Genomic DNA, 8,378 nt, shown 5'->3' with positions numbered 1-8,378 from the left:
TCCCGGATGCCCTTGGTAAGCCGGGGGGCTTTTGGGCCCTCTTGGCCCCCCCCCCCCACTTCTTGTTGAGGAAATGTAGGTTGGAGGTTAGTCCGAAAGCTACTCCTGTAAGGGTGGTCAGCGTTGGAACAGGCTACCGGAAGACCGTATGGAATTTCTATCACAATTTTTTTAGAAGCAGGTTAGATGGAGAGTTGGCTGGGATGGTTTAGTCAAGGATGCTCTTGCCTTGAGCAGGGGCCTAGACAAGATGACCTTGTGAGGTCCCTTCCAGGACCCCAGGAGCATATATTCTCTATGCTCCCTACTTTCCTCTGATCCTAAACTAATTGGAATTCATCAGAAAAAAATATAGTTGTCACTGTTCTCAAATAAATGCAAAATTTACTGGTCTGACTTGAGTGCAAAGCTCAAGGTGAGGTGATTTCTTCAGACTGAAAAAGAAGAGGGACTAGGAGCCCCCCATCCACCTGCATGCTCCTCTGGAGCTTCACATGTGCTCCAACTTGGAGATTTAGCTAGTTCATTAGTCCTATCACTTGCCTTTTAGCCCAAGATGGAGTTCTCTTCTTCAGTCTTCCTGTCATCTGCAATGCACCTAGTTACTTCTAGTATTTAGTTTGTTACCTGTTGGTGGCATTTGTTCATGACAATCATTTCTTTGTTTTTTGTTTTGTTTTTTGTTTTTTTTTGAGGGAGAACTTTTACTCTAAAGGAAATATCTCAGGGTAGAAGCTGGGATGTAAAACACTCTTTCCGTAGCCCTAGTTCCCTATCCTTGGGCCCTGAGTCATGGTTTTGTTGGGCAGTGATTCCACAGAGCATGTAAGGTCACATCTTATTAGCTTGGGACTCGGTCATTAACTTCAGCTTTACACACCACCCTACAACCTTCACTGGTTTCTATTATTGGAAGAGGAAGACTTTCCATAAGCCATGACCCAGTTCTAGAGGTTAGAGACCTCTCCCTAACTTCTCCATCTGTCCCTTACTTCAGTGAGCCTGTCATTTTTGAGTATCCTGGAGTCAGATGCCCTTTGAGATACCAGTATCTGATAAGCTGGGATGCAGCTGTAGTCCAAATCCCTATGTAAGAGGGGGAGGACTACACATGAATTGGATACTTTGCAAGCTGCTGTGAGCTGGAAAGGGGGCCTTATCTATCAATGGCAGAGCCAGAATACTGTAACACACTCCAACCCTGTCCACCCCACTGCATGGAAGCTGAACAAAAAGTACTATGGAGGGAGAGGGTATTATTTCTGCTTGACCTCTTTGTTTGGAGCAAATGAAAAGACACAGGAATTTAAGAATGCATCAAAGGTAAAGAAGGTTAAAATGCTCCACCTACTGGGAAGAAAATCTTTCCTGTGAACCTCCAAAACAGGATAGCAAAATACAAGTCTCTGTTGCTATAACTCAAGATTTTGGGCTTGAGGGAGACCTCTCCATTGATTAAACTTTGCACCAGTGGCGCTGTCCAGATAAGCATAGCCATGTGGTATGTAGCACTGCAGACACATATGTGACACCACATACCACATGTTCAGCTGTCTTCTTCACTCCAAGGGAGCAGTGTGTGGAGGTGCAGGACTGGTCCCTGGATATCCAGGGGTCAAGAAAAACCTGCAGGAAAAAAGTGGAGCAGCAATGAGGGGGCAGTGTGAGTTTGAGTTTCACTCAAAACCAGAGCTTGGCTGACAGGAGTCACACTCCAGCTGCTGGCCAGGCTCTGAGTGGCAGCATCACCACAGCTGCAGCCCCAGGAGCCCAGATAAGTGTTGGCTTCAGCCCCGCCTACCCCACCTGGGGTAACCTGCCTCATGTCAGAGGGCATATGGATCATAGGGTCCCACTGCCAGTTGTCCCTGGGGAACCAAACATCCATGCTTGCGTGGACGTGGCCAGTGGTGTCAGAGGACCTGGGGAGGGGGAGCAAAAGTAGTTTGCAACTAATGTCAGGTGTTATCAACACTTGTTTGGTGACCAATAGCAATGTGATTATTTTGGCTGCTAGACTTTGGGGTTCCATGGTATTTTGGCCTCTAAGAGAAGACCTAGCACTTGAGGACATAAAGTTATTTAGCACCAAGACTGAGGAGGTCCACTGTGCCATAGAGGACTCAAGGGCAACAGTCTCTGGGTGCTGCACAGCATGGACAACATACCACCTCTCAGAAGTCAGGAACTGAACGATCTGTGTCCTCTTCACTAGCAGCCTACAGAAATGGCAGTGCATCTACATGTAGCAATAATCATGCTAGACAGCTCCAGTCAGCCCATCTCACTTCAAGCCACAAGCATCCAATCCCTTTGACAGGACTGTTGAGAGTTTTGAACTACTGTCAGGGATCCCAGATCACCCTTTGGACTGCTGATGCCAGGTATACGTGGACTTGTATTAGCATAGAACAGTGGGTCCTGAACATTGTCTTGGCTGGCCATCCAGTTCCTTGGTGCCAGTTTTCCATCTTCATTCTCTGAACCTTTTTAGGGCCCCCCCTTGTCTCCTTGTTCCTTTCACTGGGGACAATCGAAGAAATTCCCTATCAGCACTGGGGAAAAAGATTCTGCAACAGTTACTACCTAACAACAAAAGGAGTGATGACCCATCTTGGATTAGAGGAAGCATAACGTGTTCACTACAAGCAATCCATGATACTGACAAGCCACCACAAGCTCCTCCCTGGAATCAAAATAATTCTCTTGCATTTCTTGATATTCAAGAGGTGACTTCCGAATGGTTATCATTCCCCGCTCAGAAAATTCCTGAGGTGCAGCATAGGTCACAACCATTCTCAGTACAAGGTTTTCTTTCAACATGTTGAAGGATATTCACAAAGGCCCTTGCGGTGATGGCTGTCTACCTAAGACAGGATTGTACTTCAGGGTACCCATATCCAGATGGCTGACTAACAAGGGGAAGATCTTACCAACAGGTATCTGAAAATGTTTGCTGTTTCCTTCACTTGTTCAATCACCTGGGCTTCATGAGGGTAAATAGTCAGAAGCAAACCTCATCTTGGGGTCAGGCTCCAGTTCATTAGAGCTACCAAGAGATAAGAAGTTACTTGCCTACAGGAGCAGGAATTCTTAAAGCAGTGGTTCTCAACCTTTTTAAACTTAAGGCACCCCTTGGAAAATGCTGACTCTTGGTTTTCACTAGTTTTCTGACTACAGGGCAGTTTACCTGTTGCAGAAACTTGGAAAGACCACACCAGGCCAGAATGTTTTTAACACTGTGGCTTCCTACTTCAAATATCTCAGCTTATCTTGTGATTCCTGTTTGCACACCTAGCAGTGGTAACACCTGATGTGCTGCACCCCTCAACATCCTTGAAAGGATCTCAAGGCATCCCAGGGTGCTGAAGCACCTGGCTGAGAATCACTGTTTTAGAGAAATGCACCCCACCTGCCATGCCTCAGTACACAGCAAGGTGGTATGCATGTGGGCTAGCCACGTACTGGTAGCCAAGAGCATGAGGTGCACTAGTACTCATGGTAGAAAGTTCATATGGATGGTACATCTCAAAGAACTCTGGTTTCTATAAGTTAGTGTTATCATATTTTCTCATATGCTCTCCACCCCCCCCCCCCGACATGCATGTTTTTGGAAGAGAGAATAAAGGAGGGGGGGGGAGATTTCTCTGGAGTCTTCCCTGACAGCCCAGCTTCCCCTGGCCGAACACCCAGTGGAGATTCCCTCTGGTGGTGGCACTGCCCCTGCTCACCCCACCTCCAAATTCCAGGCCCTTCCGCGAGCCCTGTGGGTTGGATGATCCAATTCCATGAGCCTGATCACAGTACCTGTGGACCATATCCTGGATACCCCTCTCATAGGATAATGTGCCAAATTAACACGTCTGTGTGTATAATGTTACAATATGTGAAGTTTCATTTCCTACACCTATGTGTGCATGAACTTGTTCAACACTGCTTCTCAGGCCTGATATATACTCTTGTGCTTCTATTTAAATGTAGGCACAAAGAAATGCATAAAAACCTGAGAGGCGGTGTCCTCTAGCAATTGTCTCCTGATATCACAACATCAATTTTCAGGAAAACTGTTCCCTCTCATGCATGGCCTTAGGTTATGGACAGATGTAACAATTGCATCAATATCAAAAGATACTGCTAGAAGCTGTTACCATGGAACAGATACATCTGCATGATTCTGTGGCTACAGGAGTGTAGCAAAAGTGATCCAGCCTTAACCCTGTTTCAATCCAGGTTAAAGTTGGGGTGATTTACCTAATTTATGTTGCTGCAGGCTCATGCAGACATCATATTTGGATCACAACTGCTGCATCCTAGAGCAGCCAAGATACATTTGTGTACTCTCCTCTGGGTGTCCTCATATCACTCTCCACTAGGGGTCACAGTTTTACTTGCAGAGAGGGGTAGTTTTAGCCATATTAGCCTGAAGTCAGGCAGAAGCCAGAGCAGGGTGGCACCTTAGGTATTTACACGCATACTTTTTTCCAGGGATGCACCAGAGATCCACTGCTTTGAAGCACACTCGATAAATTCAGTCTGCTCCGCACACAAGCTGAAGCGAACTGAACTGCACCGCGTGCAGTTGTATAAGCGGTGAAATGTATGTCAATGTGCAGAAAATGCTAGTGGTGTTTTAGTTCACCTCCAAGGTGTTTTAGTTCAAAAGCATGCGGCCGCCATTTTCTCAGCGCTGACATGCATTTCACCACTTATACTACTGTTTGCAGTGCAGCACCAGGTGCTTTTCAAAGTGCCTGGCGCTGCGACACATGAATATGTTAAAATGCCCATAGAGACTAACTCATTCAGAGAGGTATGAGCTTTTATAGGTGACAGCCTATTTTGTCAGATGCCTGTATTTCATGACAAAGTAGGTTGTTGCCTTCAGAAGCTTATGTCTCTTTGAGTTTGTTTCTAAAGGCATTTTATACACGTGATCCAGGGGTGGGGAGGGAGAGGGGGCGCTTTAATTAGAGAGGCTCCGAGAGCCGTTCTAATTAAAGTACCCACAGCGTCTTGTATATCAATGTCCCCACACTTCAAAATGGCAGCAGAGGCACTTTATCTAAAGCTCATTTGATGAGCTTTGGATAAAACACCCCTGCCACCATTTTGAACCACGGGGATTCAGACACATGCTGCTGCAGTATGGTCATTACCATGCTCGACTGATTGAGTCTGCTCCGACGCACTGGAATTCCAGCATGTTGGAGCAGCCTCTCTGCTTGTGTACAGGCTCCCGAAGGTTTCGCTCTGTCCTGCTTTCTACAAGCTTTTCTTGTAGTACCCATTTCTTCCTGTCTCCACAAAGCCCAGTCATAGACTCATTTGAAATGTTGCATTAGAATTTACTGTTCATCTGTGGTTCCTAGCATTTTGTAACACCCTACATTGTATCTGTGATTTTAATGTGAGCTACTTGAATCCTGGCACAACAGAAGATAATTCCTCCACCCAGATTTCTTCATTACAGAGCTAGGTCCTGCCTCTTAATGTGACTGATGTTGCTTTAGCTTCTACAAGAGATGAATTTCCTGGCAAAGCTCTGACGTGGAAACGTTTCTGGGATTTGGCAGTGATACATAATAAATGGCAGTGGAAGTAGGAGTCAGGTCATGGGTGCAGTGGTGCCGAGTGCTTTGTTCTTAACCATGCATGTTGCTCAAGCTTAGTTGTTAACCAGGCAACAGCCTGCCCTCCCTCCTCTGCCAGAGGTCTAATGATGCCTCCACGGTAACTCTTCCTTCTCCCATGATCCCATCAGAGTGCTAACGTAGGAGATGATAGCAGTGCTGACAATGCTAAGGGCTTCAGCATGGAAGAGTTGTATTGCAGCAGTAGAGAGAACTGGCACTGAACTCAGACACAGGCCTATCTGCCTGTCACAGTCACATGCTCCCTGTGCCAAAAGGCCTTTTTCTAAAGAACAGCAGCGCTGCTGCCTGGGCAGTTGATTCCAACATGGGTATACACGCAACTCTGAAGGTATAGGCTGCAGCAAAGATCCTGCCCTTATGTAGGTATGTCACACAGCACTTAGGTGCCCTGCTCCTTAGAGTGGAAACTGCTAGGGAGAGAGCCCTAGCAGTGAGTGGGGAGCCCCAGCTGCTGGTTACCAGGGCAAGCAGAGTAGTTAGTGACCCACACCTGCCAGTGGTCAGCTGACCGGAAGGGGCAGGGCCTGGCACATATAAACCCCAGGGCTGAGGCCAGGCTGGCAGTTCCCTGTCAGCCCTCAAGGGGGAAGGAGTTCTCCCAGAGTAACCACAGGGGAGAGGCTGACTGCGGGAGCAGCTTCTGACACTGTTGAGGGACGGAGTATTCTCGGTATGGTTTGAATGATGCTGTAGCCGGGTGGCTTGAATTTATGTTATAGCTGAGGGGCTTGTGTTTTGTTTGCTATTTTAAGACTGGTAGCTTGGGAGAGGCTATTAGGGGATGGAGGAGGCCTCATAGGGGACCCACAGCAACATGGGAACCCCAGCCCTGGGGGGGGCAGCGAGAAGCCCCAGAGAGGGGGGGCAGTGAGACAGGGCTGCAGGGAGCCTGAGTGCCAGAGAGGGGGGCCAAATTGTAACAAGGCCCAGACCGAACAACGTCAGTTCTATCTGTGAGGCTTGGGGCGTGGTAAACGGGTGGTTGGAGCCACACATAGCCCACAAGGCTAGGGTGGCCTGAGACACCCATTGCAGAACGGGACCCACATGGGGTCTGGGAGTCCACGGGGTCAGATATTACAGCAAACCGTATCCAAGAGGATGTAAGGCAGCCTCCCTTATATTTATTCTCCATCAAAGACGTGGTGGGTGAGAATTGAGGGTGCTCTTTGGGCCAACTTGGCACAGGAAGGGAGCCTTGGGGAGATCACAGCCCTCCGGCAGGACCCCACGCCGTGACAAGGTAAACAGATTGAAAGGTTTAAATTCAAATACATTTGGTTTCAGTGACCACAAAACTTGTCCTGTGCAATTCTGTAATTTGTGATTTTAAACTGTCACTAGCTAGAACCATTCATACCTAAAATGCTGTGCCCCAGAAATTGCTGAGTGCTTTCTGCACAACAAGCTCAAAGTTATTTACACAGTGGCTATGTATCGTTGTCCCTTGACTGATGATGGAAGACTGTAGCTCAGAGGTTAAATAATTTGCTCCAGGACACAGTAACCCCTGTGTCCTGCCTCCCAATCCAGTGCCCTGGTCACTAATCCACCTTCTTAGTGGTGGATTACCATCCCATGCAGTCTCCATAGAGGGGATAAAAATGTAACAACACCCTTACACGCAAGTGAAATAGTCATTGTTATGCCGTGTTCCCTGCAGGTGATTCCAGATTAATCTTTTCCTCTCACCCATAATTTTTAATTCCCTCCCTTCCCCACTCCACCAACACCGCTGTCTTAGAGCCTGAGCCAAAGAAGGGCTGACTGCCTGCACATCTCCTGTTTAAGTCAGTTGGAGATGCCATGCTCAGTACTTCTCAGAATCAGACCACTCCTGAGGTGTGCAAAAACTTATTAACTGAGACTTTTCTTTGCAAAGGAAATAGCTGACAGTTTCTTTGAGTCCTTTTCTTTTCAGACAGTTGATGCGATGTCAGGAATGTGTTTGTCTGCTAACCAAAAGCCTCCTCAGGTCCATGGCTAGGATGCATTTGAAATGGTGTCAGTGTCACTCAGGGTGCTTGTACATGTGAAGCCATTAAACACGTACACATGATGAAAATGTCACTTTGTGGCTTAAGGGCATCACATACAAAACTTTTGGGGGGTTTATATTACTTTGCATCATTGCAAACTAAACTACATCTGGATATAGTTTAGTTTGCAATATTGCAAATTGCAACAATACAGCTGTCAGCTTGCACCCTGGCCATGGGAGAGGCAGGATCCACAGAAAAAAAGGATCAGGCCCCTTGCCACTTTGCCTGCAGCAGACACCTGCTGAAAGCAGAAGTGGTGAGTGGCTCGGTCCCTTTTTTTGGTGAAGCCTGCCCACCTCTTCTGTGGCTGCTGGGAGAGCTGCTGCCAAGCTGAGTGGCCCCTGAGCTGTGGTGGTGCCCCCCTGCGCCTGCCCAGGTGGGGTGCTAGTGGGCCAGGTGCTGCCCCAGTTCAGGGTCAGGGAATAGCTGGATTGGGCTGGGTGCTGCCTCTGTGCTGGGGGCATAGATTAAACCCCCATCATGTGTACAAGCACCCTTACTGCCAAAGGCTCTCTGTTCTAATGACACATTGTGAACCATGTCCTGCTAAGAATCCCTACCAACAGCAAGACCTTTCTGGTTTTCAGAGACATTCAGAAACCAGTCATTGGTCTCTCTTCCTTGTTTTTTATTTTTATTTTTATATCAGGGTTCTGCTGAGGGGATCAGTCTGATCATCAGC

Source organism: Gavialis gangeticus, unplaced genomic scaffold, assembly GCF_001723915.1.
Source record: "Gavialis gangeticus isolate Ggan-Ray unplaced genomic scaffold, GavGan_comp1, whole genome shotgun sequence".
Lineage (NCBI taxonomy): Eukaryota > Metazoa > Chordata > Crocodylia > Gavialidae > Gavialis > Gavialis gangeticus.
This window is presented reverse-complemented; position numbering follows the sequence as displayed.